This window comes from Hyperoodon ampullatus, assembly GCF_949752795.1.
Source record: "Hyperoodon ampullatus genome assembly, chromosome: 9".
In the NCBI taxonomy this organism is placed as follows: domain Eukaryota; kingdom Metazoa; phylum Chordata; class Mammalia; order Artiodactyla; family Ziphiidae; genus Hyperoodon; species Hyperoodon ampullatus.
Genome location: NC_136922.1, coordinates 55,618,702 through 55,639,123, shown reverse-complemented (window position 1 = coordinate 55,639,123; position 20,422 = coordinate 55,618,702). Strand labels below are relative to the sequence as shown.

Sequence of the window (20,422 nt, the reverse complement as noted above, 5' to 3'; positions counted from 1 at the left end):
GAGTTATACCATGTTCTTGGATTGGAAGAATCAACAATGTGAAAATGACTGTACTATCCAAAGCAATCTACAGATTCAATGCAATCTCTATCAAACTACCAATGGCATTGTTCACAGAACTAAACCAAAAAACTTCACAATTTGTATGGAAACACAAAAGACCCCAAAGAGCCAAAGCAATTTTGAGAAAGCAAAACGGAACTGGAGGAATCAGGCTCCCTGAGTTCAAGCTATACTACAAAGCTACAGTAATGAAGATAGTATGGTACTGGCACAAAAACAGAAATATAGATCAATGGATCAGGATAGAAAGCCCAAAGATAAACCACACACATATGGTCACCTTATCTTTGACAAAGGAGGCAAGAATATACAATGGAGAAAAGACAGCCTCTTCAATAAGTGGTGCTGGGAAAACTGGACAGCTACTGCAAAAAAATGAAATTAGAATATTTCATAACACCATACACAAAAATAAACTCAAAATGGATTAAAGACCTAAATGTCAGTCTAGACACTATAAACCTCTTAGAGGAATACATATGCAGAACACTCTATGACATAAATCACAGCAAGTTCCTTTTTGACCCACCTCCTAGAGAAATGGAAATAAAAACCAAAACAAACAAAGGGGACCTAATGAAACTTAAAAGCTTTTGCACAGCCAAGGAAACCATAAACAAGACGAAAAGACAGCCCTCAGAATGGGAGAAAATATTTGCAAACGAAGCAACTGACAAAGCATTAATCTCCAAAATTTATAAGCAGCTCATGCAGCTCAATATCAAAGAAACAAACAACCCAATCCAAAAGTGGGCAGAAGATCTATATTGACATTTCTGCAGAGAAGATATACAGATTGCCAACAAACACATGAAAGGGTGCTCAACATCACTAATCATTAGAGAAATGCATATCAAAACTATAATGAGGTATCATCTCACACTGGTCAGAGTGGCCATCATCAAAAAATCTACAAACAATAAATGCTGGAGAGGGTGTGGAGAAAAGGGAACCCTCTTGCACTGTTAATGGGAATGTAAATTGTTACAGCCACTATGGAGAACAGTATGGAGGTTCCTTAAAAACTAAAAATAGAACTACCATATGACCCAGCAATCCCACTACTGGGCATATACCCTAAGAAAACCATAATTCAAAAAGTGACATGTACCACAATGTTCATTGCAGCACTATTTACAATAGACAGGACATGGAAGCAACCTAAGTGTCCATCGACAGATGAATGGATAAAGAGGATGTGGCACATATATACAATGGAATGTTACTCAACCATAAAAAGAAATTAAATTGAGTTATTTGTAGTGAGGTGGATGGACCTAGAGTCTGTCATACGGAGTGAAGTAAGTCAGAAATAGAAAAACAAATACCGTATGCTAACACATATATGTGGAATCTAAAAAAAGAAAAAGGTTCTGATGAACCTAGGGGCAGGACAGGAATAAAGATACAGAGGTAGAGTTGGACTTGAGGACACAGGGAAGGGGAAGGGGAAGCTGGGATGAAATGAAAGAGTAGCACAGACATATGTACACTACCAAAGTATAATAGATAGCTAGTGGGAAGTAGCTGCATAGCCCAGAGAGATCAGCTTGGTACTTTGTGACCACCTAGAGAGGTGGGATAGGGGCCGTGGGAGTGAAGCACAAGAGGGAGGGGATATGAGGATATATGTATACATATAGTTGATTCCCTTTGTTTTACAGCAGAAACTAACACAAAATTATAAAGCAATTTTACTCTAATAAAGATGTTAAGAATAAAAACAAGAGCAGTGAATAGAAAAGACTCACAACTATGGTAGGTATTAATCCAACTATATCGATAATCACTTTAAATGTTAATGTTCTGAATTCATCAATTAAAAGACAGAGACTGTCAGAGTTCATTAAGTAAAAGAGAGAGAGGCCCAAATATATTTTGCTTAGAAGAAACCCACTTTAAATATAAAGACACTTTAAAAGTAAAGTGATGGAGAAATAGATGCCATGCTAACACTAATCAAAAGAAAACTGGAGTAACTATATTAATTTTAGACAAAGCTGTCTGTAAATCTAGGAAAATTATCAGGGATAAAGATAGGCATTACATAATGATAAAGAGATCAAAGCATCAAGGGACATAACAAAACTTCGTGTGTATGCGCCTAACACCAGAGCATCAAAATACGTGAGACAATCTGATAGAACTTCAAGGAGAAATAGATAACCCACTATTATACTTGGAGATACTGACACTTCTCTATCAGTAATTGATATATTGAACAGGAAGAAAAGCAGTAAGAACGTGGTTGAACTTAATACTGTCAGGTTCAACTGCCGTGTATAGAATACTTCATCAAACAGTATCAGAATACATACTCTTTTCAAGCTCACATGGAATATTCACCAAGATAGACCATATTCTAGCCATAAAACACAACAAACTATAAAAAAATAGAAATCACCCAAAATATGCTCTCAGATCAAAATGAAATTAAAGTACAGATCAATAATGGGAAGATACTGGAACCACCCCCCCAAATAATTGCAGATTAAACAAGGTATTTCTAAATAGTATGAATCAAAGAAGGAAGTCTCAAAGAAAAAATTTTAAATATTTGACCTAAGTTACAAGAAAATATGATTTATCAAAATTTGTGGGCTGCAACCAAAACAGATCTTAGAAAAAAATTAAAGCATTGAATGTTATATTAGAAGAAAGATCTAAAACCAATAATGGAAGCTTCCACCTTTGAAAACTACAGAAAAAAGAGTGAAGTAAATCCAAAATAAACAAAAGAAAATACATTTAAAAATTAGAGCAGAAACCAATGAAATTAAAAACAGGAAAGCGATAAAATCAGTAAAACCTAATTCTGGTTCCTGAAAAAGATCAATAAAATTGATACAACTCTAACCAAGCTAACTTAAAAAAAGAGAGAGACAGAAGACACAAATTACTAATATTAAAAATGAAAGAGGAGCCATCTCTACTGATCTCATGGACATTAAAAGGATAATAAAGGAATGTTATGAACAACCATATGCCTACAAATTTGATAACCTTTTTTTTTCTAAAAGATTTTTCACCAAGCCTGAATCTTTAGAGCAACTGTAGCAATGGCTTTCATAAAGGTAATTCTATGGGAGAACCAAAGAAATTATGCCAGGGTATAAATATATGTGGTTTTATGCATTACTTAGAAAGTAATTCTGGGCAGAACAATCAGTGCATAGTGAAGTCTTCTTTTGATAAACATAAATTTGAGGTGTTCTTTGTAAGTATGAATATAGTCATTTCATTTACAGTTTAAAGACATACCCCTGTGTTTGGTCCTGTGAAAGAAACAAAATTAAGTTCATCTCAGTGTGGAGATGGGCTTCTGTTTTAAGGAGTAGGTTGGAGGAACACTGAAAAACACAGCTAAGATTTTTCTTAACAAGTAGTGTTATATCTATTCCAGTGCAGAGAGTAAAGTCCTCAATATTTTTTAAGGGAGTTTAACTCAATTTTAGACAGAAAACAGTTAGAAATGAGGTCTGATCTGTTTGTAAAAAGTGAACTATAGGGGCTTCCCTGGTGGCGTAGTGGTTGAGAGTCCGCCTGCCGATGCAGGGGACACGGGTTCGTGCCCCGGTCAGGGAGGATCCCACATGCCGCGGAGCGACTGGGCCTGTGAGCCATGGCCGCTGAGCCTGGGCGTCCGGAGCCTGTGCTCCGCAACGGGAGAGGCCACAACAGTGAGAGGCCCGCGTACTGCAAAAAAAAAAAGTGAACTATATCTTCAGCTTAGCCATAAAGTCATCTCAGTCAATAACCATTAGAATTTTTAGCTCAATAATACAGCTCTCTGACTTATACCCCAAGAAGAACTGTAAAACACATACCTAGCTAATATAATGAGCTTGTTCTCAAAGTGGAATTATTAAATACAAGCCAATTAATGGTTGAAGTATGTAAACTTACATTTATTCCTTTCGTTTGGAATTATTATTCTGTGCTAGATTTTTCCCCTTTTCTTTCTCTTTTTATTTGTGGTAAAATCCCTTTTGTTTTGTAATAATCAGCCCAGTGGGAAGAAGTGTATTGAATTGACTATGAGTAAAAGAAATCTTGTAATCAGACTAGGTTCTAACCCTAGATCTAAAAATCTACTCAACCTCTTTAAGCAGTAAGTGATACCTACTTCATAGAATTTCCAAAAAATTAAATATCATATTAAAATTGTTCAATGCAGTGCTTGATCCAAATAAATACTACTTCTATAATAAAGCTTTTTAAAAAAATATATGTATAATAGAACCTTAATCTTGTTCTTTTCTATTGGGAGTGTCAGTTTTCTAGCTCATCAAATACCATCAAACGACAAACCTGAAAATTAAAAAGATAATCAAAATTTTCTTTACTGGAAATTGCTATCTGATAAGTCCAAAGAAATATCAAAGAATCTGAATTTTGAAGTATAAAAATCTTATGAGCATTAGCAGACAGTAGTGTATTGAGCATTCATTTCTTATACTGCAGCCAGATCTTCTTCATAGAGTCAAAAGCTAAAGGGAAATAAACAAAATGAGATTTTTCCACAAAATAATGGTGATAAATATGGGCTAGATCTATAAGAAAGTCTGAATGCTCTTCAGACTTTATGGAAGTCCATATGTTCAATGCATCATTAAAGAAACTGAAATACATTTGAGATTCAGTTTTGAATAAGCTAATGTGTATAAAATTTGAACAGAGTAAAAGCTGCCCTTTATTAAAAAATTCTGGGTCCAGACATATAACTGAAAAAAATAACTTAATTGGCCATAATACTAACAGTCATGGTCACCTATTCTTCAGAACAGTTTTTGTTTGTTTGTTTTTAATGATTTTGGATAATAAAGATATTTTTCTTGCACAGGAAAAACCTGATGACCATCTTAATTTGGGCCAATATAATTATTTTGGAGAATTAAACAATTGGCAAAACTGAAATAAAATGGTTTTCTTTTTTTAAATTTTTTTCTGAAGTTATTACAAAATATTGGCTTTATTGGCTATATATAATATTGGCTATATAAAATGGTTTTCTTAGCACTTTCCACAATGTATACTCAGAACAAATGTTTAGTAATAGGTCCTAAATTAATATTTATTAAAAAATAAAAAATTTTTAATATTTTGAATCAAAACTACCCTTTAAAACCACTTTCATTCTGAATAATTAATTGGGAACCACATATGTATTTTTAAAGCTGAGTCCCAAGTTTGTGTAGCTTCTTAAATACAAATCAAATTATCAAATTACACTTCCTTTCCTTTCTTAATTTGGTTCCTGGACTTCCTTCCAGCTATTAGCTGAAGCCAGAGCTGAAGTCCCATTGAGAATTTTGTGCACTGCTAGAAATCCTATGATTCACTCAGTGGGCAGTTCTGAATTGTTGTTTTTTTGTTTTTTTTAATATCTTTATTGGAGTATAATTGCTTTACAATGTTGTGTTAGTTTCTGCTGTATAACAAAGTGAATCAGCTATATGCATACGTATATCCCCATATCCCCTACCTCTTGCGTCTCCCTCCCACCCTCCCTATCCCACCCCTCTAGGTGGTCAGAAAGCATGGAGCTGATCTCCCTGTGCTATGCAGCTGCTTCCTACTAGCTATCTATTTTACATTTGGTAGTTTATATATGTCAATGCTACTCTCACTTCGTCCCAGCTTACCTTTACCCTTACCTGTGTCCTCAAGTCCATTCTCTACGTCTGGTCTTTATTCCTGTCCTGCCCCTAGGTTCATCACAACCTTTTTTTTTTTTTTTTAATTTCCATATATATTTGTTAGCATACGGTATTAGTGAAGTAAGTCAGAAAGAGAAATTCTGAAGTATTGTTAGAAGGAATATGTCTATATATCACCTCATGATTATATGAGCTTTGCCTGGGATTGTTTATACAAAGCCCATGGTGGGGTGAAAGGCCTTTCCCCTCTCTTCTTTTTTCTATAAAAAGTGTGTTTTGTGCCACTGGCATTGTTTTATGGTTACTTTTTTTTAAGTGAAAAATCAGTATATAGTTGGCCATGTATCTCATGTCTCCCTAAATAACTTCTGCTATTTATAACTTAGAAATGAATTTTCCCCTCACTGACCTCTTGTTTGATTTATAATTGTCATAGCTCTTATATTATCTGCTTGTACACTTATTTCATATTTGGTACATCTCAACTGCTTTTATTTTATTTTTTTCTTTATCTTAGATTTTTTTTCTACTTTCATTTTCATCTTCTTCAACTCTCTACTCCAAGTATTATTATTAAAACATAGTCTCAAACCTCGGGGGGCAGAGCATAATTTCTTACTCAGCACTTAAATTTTTCCTATGAAATAGTAATCTATAATTGCTTTATCTACTGGTTATTAAGAAGATAAGCCTTCAGTATTTCAAAATGTGCTTGGTATATTGTTTTAAAGACATGATAGACTCATTTTAGCCCATTCATAGTTGTGCTTTAGCCTTTATTTGGATTTTAATTACAATTCCAAACTGTACAGTATCTGTAGCAGACACCCACGGTGCCCCATCCTCATCATTTAGAACTTCCACTGTTCCCTGGATTTCTCTCAGCTGTCAGTACCTACACCGCTATGCCTGAATTGTTTGTTTTTGTTTCTCTACCTGAAACCACAGATGCCCACTCTTATGTATAAAAGAGGCTGTACTAACACCGCCCCATCTGCAGGAATCCCAAACAAATGACTCTACTGACTATAAATATCCCAGTCCTTTCTCTGTAGACAGGAGAATTCCCAGACATGGGTTTCATCTCTTTCCCCATACAGATATCTCCCGCTTTTTGAAAGTTTGCATTACATCACTTGGCTTTTCGGAAACACTTACATTAGTACCTGTTTTCTGTTAACTGAAAGAAATCCAAAGAGGATTTTCGCTTTTACAAAAAAAAGCAAAAAGGGAAAATAGTGTTCAGTGTTGTTTGTTTTGCTGTGAGTCCTTGTAGAGGCAGTGTACAGCCCGAGCAGCAGGGCGGTGCCACCAACCTCCTTCCCTGGGAACTACTCTCAGCATCACAGCGTCAAGCCTGCACAGCTTTGGACTGTGTCTGTGAGCATCTGTGCTTTATCTCAGTGTTTTGCATCCATTAGCAAGATTGTCCTAATTTCAGCTTACGAAAGTTTTCACAGGAACGTTCTACTTTCAGATAACAGGGGAAACATGTACTTTCCCTGAGATAAAGCCTCAGTTGCTCACTTGATAAATAGTTAAATAGTATACCTTTTATTGGCCTTCTTCCCTACTTTCTACCACCACCCCTAGTCCCTGCCAGTTTTTCCTTGCCCTCCTAAATACACTTCTTGCCCTCCAATCCTTGTCTCAGCATCTGCTTCAGCATTATTCTTGAAGTTATAGTTCCTTCATCTGTAAAGGAGTAAGGACACCTTAATTTTGGGAGAATTAATGTACAGATCCTAACTCATAGTACATGCTCTGATATCATTGTATCTAGTTAAAATAAGTGTTATCTTTTGCAGCTGAGTACTCTCTCCAAGATATAATTTTGTTTCTTCTGTATCTCAGTAGGATGAGTTATTTCACACTGGGTGGAGAGGGCCATCCCAGTGGTCACCAATGTGACAAAATTCAAGGGTTGCCTATGAAGAGTTCACACATTTCTCTGTCATTGATATGGATGATTCCATCAGCAGTCATACATTTCCATGTGGTGAGAATAATCTTTTTCTTGCAGTCCTATTTGAATCACTGCAAACACTAAAGAGAAGGATAAAGTTCAATGAAAGGCTATGGAAGAGACTATCTTTTAATTTTTCCTTTTCTCCCCCATGGAACAACAATCTACTGTAATCTTTTACACTTTCCACCAACTTCTCTTCACCAGACTATTTACTAGTCACCTTGTAAAACTCAATTTATAGGTCTTCTACAAAGCTTGTCCTCCTCCCTCACAGCTTTTGGGTTACCTTTTTTGTAACCTGCCCTAGCTCCCAGTATTTATTCCTATCAGAGCATGTGATCTACTGAACTATTAACTGCCTGTTTATCCCATTAGCAAGATCCTAAATCAGTTGGACTGGATTATTTATTACTGCAACTCCAGCACCTAGAACAGTATTTAGCATATACAGACACTAAAATGTTAGATAATAAATTACACTTATCAATAGTGTTGGAAATAAATGTTATTGCAAGATATTGAAGTGGTTTTAATGAAATCTATATAGTTATGGGATATTTGCTATCGCACTGCCTCAAATGAGCATAGTTGATTGCTGATCTTCTCATTTATCATCCCTACTTTTATGATAATATGCAATTAACCATATTCCTTCATTTCCAATTTGTAACCAACATTAAACTTGCTGGTGGTTAATCTCTGAATACTTTTGACTCTAGATACAAAGAAGACATTAAGTCATCTCTTGCGGCATAAAAAAAGTAAAAACAACTTAAAGTAATACAATGTTTGAATTTTATTTAATTTCTGCTTAAGTGAAAGCAGGGTAAACTAGATGTCAAAATGCATACTGTTTCCAAAGCATGTGGAACATAAAAATAACATTTAATTATTTCATTTTTTATGTTTATAATAATCTATCACTTAATTTTTTATGTATTGATCTTCTAAATGTTGGGACATAGAGTTTATTAGTTTAATAAAGGGTTAAATAATGTGCTTTACTTACTTATTAAATAACTATGTATTACAGCAATGCTGCGGGAGAAAAACTTAAATTATCAAATACCACTGAGCACAGGCCAGTGATTGCTTTTGCCTTAAGGCAACAAATTCCAGTTTTAAATGTCAGCTTACACAATTTGTTTTTAATTTTAAATATATGCATTTGTGAAGACAGCTGAGCTGTATTAAGAAATGCTGTACCTGCCACACTGGGAACATTTTATTTTATGGCAAAGAAAGCAAATAAATCAGCAATTTTAATATTTGGAAACAGTATGTTTGAAATAATTTTATTTTAATCATTACTATCTAAAAAGTATCTAGCAAACAGAACAGTGATCCCTTTACATTTAATGGCTAGATAAGCTATTTGTTATTAAATGTTGGTTACAGAAGAATTACATTTGCCACATTTTAAAGTGAATGCTAATCAACATGGAAATGAGCAATTTAACCCTCTTTAAGTTAGATAAAACCCTTGGGACAGTTATTTCATTGTTGTTATCGATGGTCAAATCACTTAAGATGATTCTTTACAGAAGCACATTGCTTTTGTATTTAGAACAGAATGAATGACATTCCTGACTGGCAAAGAATATTTTATTATTTTGTTTGTGTACTGATATTTTAATTCTTCTGGAAGAGTTGAAACAAAAACATCCAGATGGAAACTGTGGATGTGTTAGGTGGGGGTGATGCAAGAGGAAGGGTTGTCGCAATAATGTTATGCATCATATAGTGAACTACTTAAGATTTGAGTAAATTCAGGTAACAGAGTTACCTAAAGCACTGAGATTTTTACCCAAAAGCTTTTCTATCCCAGACCCAAAAAGCAGGGCTACCCAGCTCCGTATTGCTCCTTAGCTCTTTGGGTTCTTGCAGTTATATCTCTTGCTGACAAAGTCTCTTCAGATTCTGATGTTGGCCAGCATCACATTTTTAGGACTGAAAAGAGCAAGAAAATCTGAGAAGTCCATGAAGCCTGCCTTGTCCATCTGTCTCCCAGATCTTGATCTCTACTTATGCGTGGGTTCAAGAACACCAGCCTGCTCATTTACTAAATATTTCTTTCAACACATACTTATTATGCACTTATAGTATGGCAGTGACTTTTAGTCCACCCAGTAAGTCCTAGTGAGAAAAGCTAACTCGAACTGATAACTGAAGGAAACTTACATTCTGAGCAATCACAGTACCTTGAGACCAGAAGGCTCTTCCTTGAATACCAAGTAAAGCAGAAGATGACTATAACTCATTAAGGTAAATGGTGGAGCATGGAGGAGGGTGTATGAATAGGGAGCTGTAGTTGGTAAACTCTAACCAAGTCATAACTCTCACCCTAAGATAATTCCAAACATCTAAGTACTAATCAAGTGCTTATGAGCCATTCCAAGTGGGTCTGCTAAATTAGTGCTTAGATAGGGAGATACAGATCTCAGGATAGCACTTTCATGTGTAGTTGTGTTGGTCATGCATCACAGACCAAAAGGCAACCATCTGCAGTTCACTGTCTTTGTGGACATGTGTGATGACTCCTATAGAATGAGGTCAGATTCCTGGAAGTCACCAGCTTATAACTATGATTTAAGCGAAAAGACTGGATAAGATCACCTGGAAGATACTGTTGAGTCAAAAGAGGACCTAGGACCCAGCCTTGAGGAACTCCAACATTTTAAGTTTAGGTAAAGCAGGAGAGGTCAGCAATAATCTTTATATGGAGTGACCAGAGTGGATGAAGGAATCCAGCAGTGTGTTAAAACGGAGGGTTATTCCATGCAAAGGGAAAGGTCAACAGTGCTAACTACTGAAGAGAGAGAGAGTTGGGATTCAAACCCACTTCTGTCCACCCAAAGCTCTACATGTTCTTGAGAAAAACCACACTATCCCTCACTAAATGCATATTAAAAAATCCAGTATCTTTGAATCTGGCACTCAGGGATGTCATATATGGTTGGCTAATATTTTAAAGCTTTCTAGGCAGTCTCTGATCACAATGGTGTTAAATTAGAAATCAATTATGTTTCAAATAGAAAATTTCACACATTTGGAAATTTTAAAAATTACATCTAAATTTTTGTGAAACCAAGGAAACATCAAATTAATAAATAAAATATTTATTTATAATTGAATAAATATAAAGTAAATGCATTTCCAAACTTCCGGCATGTACTAAGGTAATACTTAAAGGAAAATTTTAGTTTAAGGTCTTAATTTAGAGCAGAAATAAGGCTAAAAGATAATAAGCTAGATATCCAACTTAAGATATTGAATTTTAAAAAAAGAGGATAATTTAAAGAAATGAAAAACAAGGAAATATAAAAAGTAAAAATTAATAAAAAGTTCATTAGAGAAGATCAACAGAGCCCAAAGAGGGTTATTTGAATAAACGAATAAAATATATAACTCCCTGTATGATTAATAAAAAAGACATCCAAAACACACTAATTTGAAAGACAAAATAGTTATGTCTAGAGATGCTATTGGTATTACACAGCTAATAAAAGGATATTATGAAAACTCTATACATATAAAACTTAGATACAATGAATAAATTCTTATAAGAATTCAACTCATCCAAACTGATTCCAGAAGAAATAGTAAATCTGAATGGTTTTATCACCATCAAAAAAAAAACCCAAAACACTTTCTTTTTAATCTTCTCGTTATAGTAATACAAGGTCCATGTAGTTTCAAAGGCAAGTTTTTTTGATCAGATAATTTCAATTTACACCAGTTCTTCCATACCATATAAAAAAAAAAGAAAGACTGACAACAAAAACAAAAGAGTATAAAAAATTAAAAGGGAAATTACAGGCCAAAATTATTCATGAGCAGAAGTGCTAAATACATCATTTGCATCTAAATCCATTTATGAAATAAAAACATATAATCTAAGCTGGATTTTTCCCAAGAATGCAAAGTCCATTTTTTACTAGAAAATGAATCAATGTAATTCACCTCTGTATTCCTACAGTAGATGTAGGGGGAAATTTTAACATTCAATATCATGTCAGGTTAAAAATTCCTAGGAAACTAAAAATAGAAGGGAACTTCCTTAGAATGGTAAATGATTCTTACTAAAATATAATAGATAATACATAACATCATGTTAATGGTATATGTTGAAAGCTCTCAGTTAAAATTAGGAATAAGGGACAAGTAAATCGTTCCTGGTATCACAATTTCTATTTAACATTGCATTGATCCAAGCTAATGCAGTGAGATAAGACAAAATATAAAGATAAATTAGAAAGGAAGAAACAATGCCATCATTATATCTAGATAACATAATTGAACACACTGATTAATAGAATTAATAAAATAATTAGCCTTGTTGGATAGATATCAGTATTGAAAAGGAAACTACATGTTATACAACAGTAAAAATCATTTGGAGAATGAAATTGTATTAAAAGATAGTAATTGCAATAACATCAAAAATATAAAATACCTAATAAGTAAACTAACAAAAAATGAGCAAGCTCTTTGGGAAGAAAAATACATATGATTTTACTGAAAGATATTAAAAAACACCTAAATAAAAGGAAAGAAACAACATGATCTTAGATATAAATTTTCAGTATTTTATATGTGCCAATACTCTGTTAACTTATGATACCCTTTCTCAAAACAACGACAAAAACAACTCAACAGTATTTTCTGTGGAATGTGGTGAAGTGATTCTATATAAAAAAGTGAAAGACCAAAAACAGCCAGGGAACCATTAAAGAAGAAAAATAAGGTGAGGGAATTTCCTTTTAAGCATCCAGTTTTATTAAAAACTATAGTGATTAAGACAGAATGATGCTGATGAAGAGATAGGCAAGTAAACAAATGGAATAAAATAACAAGTCCAGAAACCATCTCATTCATGAATGCAATTTTTGTTTATAGCAGAGTGGGCATTGAAAATCAGTGCAAAAAGGAGAGCCTATTAAATTAGTATTGGGAAACTTGGTCATCTATTTGAATAATAAAATGAAATTAGATTTCTACACAAATAAATATTAGATGGATTAAAGATTGACATGCATAACTATAGGAAAATATTTTATAATTGTGATGGAGGGAATTTTTAAATCAAATTATAAAAAGTACATAGCCTAAAGGAAGAAATTGATAATTTTAACAGTATAAGACAATTTAAAACAAATTAAAATAAAGACACTTTACAGATAAGCAAAATGCAAGTAGTAATCTAAAAGATATTTCTGGTATTTACAACTGGCAGAAAACTTTTTTTTTTTAATATAGTAATTTTGTATTTTTTGTTGTTTTGTTTTTTTTGTTTGTTTAACCTCTTTATTGGAGTATAATTGCTTTACAATGGTGTGTTTCTGCTTTATAACAAAGTGAATCAGCTATACATATACATATATCCCCATATCTCCTCCCTCTTGCATCTCCATCCTCCCCTCCCTACCCCACCCCTCTAGGTGGTCACAAAGCACCCAGCTGATCTCCCTGTGTTATGTGGCTGCTTCCCGCTAAAATTAATATTCAGGATACAAACAGTAAGAACAGGTGGTTCATGGAAAATGGGTGAAAAACATGAATAGGCATCATGCAGAACAGGAAATATAAATGTTCCATAAACTTATTTTTTAAATGCCTAAACTTTAATAGTAGTCAGGGAACTTGACATTAAAACCACATCCAATTCCCAAATATAGCCACCAGATTGCAAAAATTAATAATTTGTTCAATATTAATGTTGGGATGAGTATAAATGATAAAAACAACTTTGGTGATTTTAACTAAAAATAATTTAGCGTGAGTGTGCTTTGTGACCAAGCAAATCTATTCCCATACATATAGACTAGAGTAATGCTTTCACATTTGCTTCAAGGGATATCTATAAGGGTAAATTCTTAACAAAATTGTTTGTAATGGCAAGAAATTGGAAACAACCCAAATAAGCTATCAAAAATAGCTGGCAAAATGTACTGAGGAGAAGTTATACAGTGAAATGTTATGAAGTGTGGAAAATAAACATTCTGTCACTAGTATATCCAGATGGATGACCCTCAAATGCATAATATTGACCAAACAAAGCCAACTCATAGGAGAAGGCATACAGTGTAACTCCGTTCACATAAATCTGCCAACCATATAAAGCAATAAAATATTGTCTAGTCTTACATGCCTTGGTGGTAAAATTATAATGAAAGTTAAGTGAATGATTTACCCTCTTGATGAGAGGGGGGTTACCTCTAGGGGGGTTAGGGGAGCAGTTTTGCTACAACAGACACCTTTATAGTGCTGACAGCTGATGATACTTTCTTAAATCTGGTAGTAATTACATAGGTGCTTTTAAAATTATTATTCTCTAAACTGCATATGTTTAATTTTAGTTTACTTTTAATTTATGATAGATATCAGAATTATTATTTTTTAATATAGCATATGCTTATGGAATGTAAAATGCCATTGTGGGCCAGGTGATTGAGTTAGACAAGTTGCTGCTTTTCCTAGTGTGTTAGTACTCTATAAGATGGCTCATTAAAGAACAAATTTTTGAATGTTTTCTTCTCATCAACTGTGCTAAGTTTAATTAAAAACGCACGTAATAACCTGAGCTAAGAGACTGGATTCTCTCCTGTAGCAGAAGAAATTTCCCTCAATTACACAGTGACATTAAATACTGAAATTAATTCCTAAAGGAAATTATCAAATATCCTTCTATGAATCCTTTTAAAATTTGCTTTGAAATCAGCATATTATATACTTAAAGTTCTGCATAGTTGGTGCTAAATAAAATGCTATATTTCACAGTGTAGTGGGAAGACTACTGAAAGAGGAATCACAATTTCAGTTCATGTTGGTTTTATCTCTTATAAACCTAATCTCTGAATCCTAATTTCATCATCCAATGTCTATTACTTGTGGTGTGAAAACAGTTACATGAAATTAAGCTAACAGCAGTGCCCTTTACATATGAAGGAGGTCACTACTCTTTGGCTTTAATCACTGTTTGTTTCAATGAAAAGCTCTACCTGTCTTTAAGGTACATTATATAGACTTCGATGTCTCATAGTCACCCCATCCAAATTTGCCAACCTTGAATGATACCTCATCAAAATACATCTTTATTTCTCTTGGTTGCTCAGGATCCTGCTCTCCTGGGCTAATGAGTAATGAACATTTAACCATGTCAGAGAAGCTATGAGTAATAATGTCAGGGTATGATTATTAATTTTGGCTGCATAGTTGCATTGTAACAAAATAATTTAGGAAAAATCAGAGAGGCTGAATAAATAGGCAAGGTAACATGCTTATAATTGGAGAATGAAATACAGGTGGAGATAATAAGAAAATTTATAGATATAATGAGGTATATTATCCCATAGCTTAGTCATTTGGATCTTCTTTGCATCCAAGTCACTCTCTCTGGGTCATTTATAATGCTTGTATTTATGTTTTCATGTTGATTATCTAGAAATATTTTTGGAAAAGACAACTCTAGGATTTAAGGATCTTTCCCTAATTAATCTGAATTTGAAAGAAGAAAGAAGTTTTAGTACATCTTTTAAAGGAATGAAAACACCTTGTGAATTACAGAAACACATTCTTCCATTGTCAACTTTGTTGATTATTCTGGACTCTACAAAAGAAAAAAAAATGAGTAGAGATGGGACATTTGTCATTTTAGTTTCTTTTATATTTTAATCATTTTTGCTCTCAGAGAAGTTCTGGTCTTTCTTCAGTTATGGGGGTTTCTCTACTATGATTTATTTAATTATGCCTCCTGTCCAAGCTTATTATTTTCATGCTCTGGCAGTTTAGCATAATGATTAAGAACTGCTGTGGGTATGATATCCTCCTCTATCTCTCTGTTAATATATATTAAGCATACATTTTAAAAACTCTATTTGGATTGCTATTAACTCTTTGGACACGCATACATTTTCCATTGATTTGATTTTCCGTCTCTCTTTCAGTGTTGTTTAATATTTGTGGCTTATTTGTGCACTTAGCTCTGTAGCCGAGGTGTCCTATATGAATGTCTCCTCTGTTTTGTTCAGAGAGATGTATGTGAGCTGATTTGTGGCTGTTCTCTTTTTTAGTGACTATGAGAGTGGCATCCCTTGGCAGTTGGTTTTCTGAGACTGGGTACTCACAAACAAGTGCTGTTAGCCATTTGGGGTTAATTTGTGCCTCCCTTTTTCTAAACTGCTTCACTTACCATTTCTACCTGGAGAACTTCCCTTCATTGTTGCCAAGAGTGACCTAGCTGGCTGCTCCTGTGATACCATAATTAATAACTCTGTTTGTTTCTTCCCAGGCCCCTCCTCTTCATGGGCTCCACACCCTCCTGGTATAGACTATCATGATGTTGCTTCTATATTTACCACTGTGGTTTGCTCTGTGGCTCTTTTTCATTTTGCTTTCTATTACTCAGGGATTCTCTAGAGTTTCTGGTTTACGTAGAATGACTCCTTTTTTTTTGATCGGGGTTATGTATTTATTTTTGTATAAGACAAAATCATGTCATGTCCTCCCATATCCTACCTTTGTATCTGATTTAAGCAATTACTTTATTCTGGTGTATGAGATGTTAAAATTGGATCTAGAGTGATAACTCATTTTTATCTCAAGTGCTATGTCCTATTGATTTGTAGGGGCTGCCTAAAGTGAGGGTTGAGAAGGATAGTGAGGTCACCTCCAGAGTCAGAAGAAAGACTGCTACAATTGATGACAGATAGACAAAATGGCAAGGCCAGGGGACACTAGAAGCATCTGACCCTGAATTTATTTTCCAGGATCATAGGTTATAAAAGTCACAGGACAAGTGTATATTTGTGATTTGTGATAAATTATTATAGCAAATAAATGGATGAGTCCAAAAAGGATGTGTTAGGCAGTGGGAACAAAACCAGCATGAACTCGAGGGGAAAAAGGAAACACTAAAGAGAAGCTCGAAACTTAATTTGTGTAGAGCTGAAGCTCCTGTACGAATGTAGGTGATTGGAGAAAGTTAGGTTGGGCCCTAACTGATTAAGGCCATCCATGCGAAGTTAAAGATTCGGTATTTAAAATAATATGAAAAGATAGAATCCTGTCCTTTCTTGTATTGCTGGAATTTATTGTTTAATTCTATTTGAGCTTATTTTTAAATCCCTTTATAGGGTAATTTGAGAGAATAAAATGATACAATGACAATAATAATTATTCTAAGATAATAGAAACATTTTGTCAAAATTCAGGTTGTTTTTCCACTTTAATTAAGAAATAGGAGTAACAAGAATAAGGCATCTTCTGTCTGCAGTGCCACCCACCATCTGTTTGTTCCTTGATCCCTGGCAATAGTTCCAGGCAAAGATGAAAACCAGCCCTGGGGTGGATGCAGTCACACTAATTTGCACTAGGACCTCAGAGTAAGTTCCCATATTGCAGTCCTTTTAGGGCGAGACCTCTGGTCACTCCACTTTATGACAGACATCTCACCTAATGGAAGAAGTGATAGTTTTACAGATTCTCTACAGCCACGAGCACAAGTAACTGATGCAAGTATTCTACTGTTGTCTGCATTTAGATTTTTTTTTCCTCCCACTATTTGTCAGAGGATTTGAGGTTTACAAATAGATTCTTGAAGATGTTATTCATGGCTTTCACTGACCTCTGAAACAGGGCCATTTCTATTCCTCTTCTGAGCCACTTGTCTATTTGTCTTTTACAAGCCACCAGAATAGCTGCCCTAACACCCCTGCTGTTGCTATTTCTGATATTACCAGTCTTGCACCAAGGTTGACTTATTTTTACTCTTTTTCCATCGTCAGCTAGGAAAAAAAGAACTGTTCTTCATGATAAAGGTCATATTTACATTTCAGAATTTTGAGTGACTGCACTGCCAGATGTTAATGCGTATTATAAATAATATGGACTCCCAAATTTCTGAGTAGCATTGATTATAAATAAATATACCTCAGTAAGAACTATAGGAGGGCTACATATCAATGATCCTATCCAGTTACAAAAATGTAGATTTAACCTAGAACATTCTTTCCTCTGACATACAGTTCTACATATGCAATCAAAATGACAAGTACAGTCCAAATAATTCCACAGTTCTTCCTGCATGAATCACCTTCCTACAGATGTTATCCTAACATTGATCTCTCTTTTAACTTCAAAGAGAACTAACTTTTCACTCTGAAGAATCAGACTTTGTACTTCATTTGCCACTTTAGCCACACATTCTTTCTCATTATGTTTCCTTATTCTAAAATTATTGCTGTTATAATAAGTAGAGTATATTATAAAAAATAATTTTTATATTATATATTATATTATAAAAAATATTACAAAAAATATTTAGTTCTCCTTTTCAGGAAATAAAAAAGGGTGGAAAATGGCTCCATAAACTTAGTAATATGATTACAGATTGTGTGTGTGTGTGTGTTTGGGGGATGTGGACAATGCAGAGAATTTTACTAAAGTTGCATATACTGAGTTGTATCAATATCTTGTAAATCAGTTGGAATAGATATATGCTACTAAATTGGGCAAATTGCCTATTTGAAAGGGAGTTTTCTCATAATTGAGGAGTTGATTGCTTGGAGTGATTTGGCCAACTGGTTATTTTATCATTCTTCAGATCTTGATTTAAACCCTATTTTATATCCTTGCATTACCTCCCTTGATTTTGTTGATATGGATACTTTGTTTCCTCTTATTGTTCCCTCTAGACTATGGAATGCCCCTACTTCTTTTCAAAAATATACTTCCCATTCTGGTGATTGGATCCCCCTCCTCCTCGTCTATGAACTTACTCCATCCATTGTAATTGTTCTGTTTTGTGTATTTTACCTTCTTTATAGTAGCTATTTGACATTAGCCGATATTGTCAGGATTCTGGTGGCTGCAAATGACAGATCAAACTAGTGTAATTATCTATGGAAATTTATTGGTTTACAAACTTGAGAAGCCAAAGAAAGACCTAGTCTTACACATGACTGCATCCAGGGACCCAAGTGATAATATCTTTCTTCCATCTCCTCACTCTACTTCTCTCTGTGTTTTGGTTAAACTTGCTTCCACCAAATATGGTCTAGTTCCACATGGGTCCCTATAGACATAGACACTTTATTTCTCCAAGCTAGTACCTTCAGAAAAAGAGAGGACTTGCAGTTGTCCAACTCTAGGTTAGTACTCTAGGTTAGAACTACTGCCAGAATCAAACAGAATGGATAGTGGGGAAAGAGTTCTTTTCTAACAGAAGAGTTTTTCTTATTGGAAGAAGGGAGGAAGAAATATACAAGCAACAGAAGTCCTCTAAATATGTTTGTTTCTCAACCCTCCTCTATGACTCCCCATTTAATTATTCCTTTATTTGCAGATGACTCTCTCTTTCTCTCACCATATAAATGCTGCCTACATTTCACATTACTCTTGCTACTCATCTTGCTGAGATGGACCCTTTGACCCAAAAGTCTACTGAACGTTTTCCTCCTATCTTTATTAAGGACATCATCCTTCCTAAAATTACTGACTGCTTTTCTTTTTTCATAGTACTTGATCACATCAACTTTGGCATTGTTCAAGACTGCTTCTTAGCCAATATAATACATCTCTATCCTGCATAATTTTCTAACTTGCACCTCCTTTTGAATTTATTTCTTTTCCTCCTCTTCTATCTATTCATTAAATAAATCTTCCCCAGGGTGCTCTTATTTTATTACAACATGCAATCTCCTTTCATGATTGATTTACTTGTTTGTAGCTTCGATTATCCCTAAATGACAATAAGCACAAATTCATTATCTTTTGCCCAGAACATTATCCTGAAGTACAAGCCAGTCTTTCCAACTGCCTATCAATAGATACAAGCAAAAAACACAATCTATAAATAAATCAGACTTTCTGTAATCACCCCAAATCTTTCCCTTTTCTTCTGTTTCTATATGATCGAATGACTTTACCAAATTCTCAATTAAAGCACCTATGAAGATGAGTTAATATTGGCTTCTCTCTTTTTCATCTGCACATGCAAAATGTCAGCAAATCTCATCTGGAGTCTATTTCCTACTTTCCAGTGAAACAGTCTTATCAACAAAACTTCCTTAAACTGTTTTGATAGCTTCATATTGTGTCAATAGTCTCTAGTCTTCCCCCATTCTAGGCAGCAAGCATAATGCTACCTGATTTATTTTTCTACCAGATAAGTCTGTCTTTTAGGAAACTGAAGATTGTTAAGAACTTTCAATGCGTCTCTTGCTTATAGGGTAAGGTTCAAACTCCTTAACACCAAAATTTTCAATTATTGTCCTTCCTCATTACAGCCCCACAACTGCCCATTCCATATTTCAGCCACCTTAAAATATTTGCCATTTTTCCCACATGTCGTGCTTCTTAACACCTCCATCTCTTTGCTCATTCTGTTCCTTCTGCCAGGAAACCCTTCCCCACTGAACTCATACTCATAGGACCAGAAAATGCTTGGCACATAGTAGATACTCAAAAATTATGCATTGAACGTATGAATAAATGAATTAGATAGTACTTAATTTATCTTCATTTTCATATTTTCTAAGTTGGAATAAAAAATTATGCCATGAGTACCTCACAGGCAAAATAAAGAAGGTTTTTTCAAAATCGATTAAAATTTATTCATTAAAATGCATGTTTTAATCATGTGGTGATGTGATACCTAATGTGGTAAACCTGTTCCTTAAACACAAATAATACAGGAGCCAAAAAAACCAGTATACACATCTATGCTTTA

The 20,422-nt window shown here is 34.3% G+C and overlaps 1 protein-coding gene across 1 annotated transcript in view; it reads left to right on the top strand.

The window, feature by feature from the left end:
* ZNF804B (zinc finger protein 804B) overlaps positions 1-20,422 on the top strand; it is a gene marked incomplete at both ends in the record, with an annotated part of 473,269 nt that overhangs the window by 401,154 nt on the left and 51,693 nt on the right. The gene's annotated exons all lie outside the window — the stretch shown is intronic.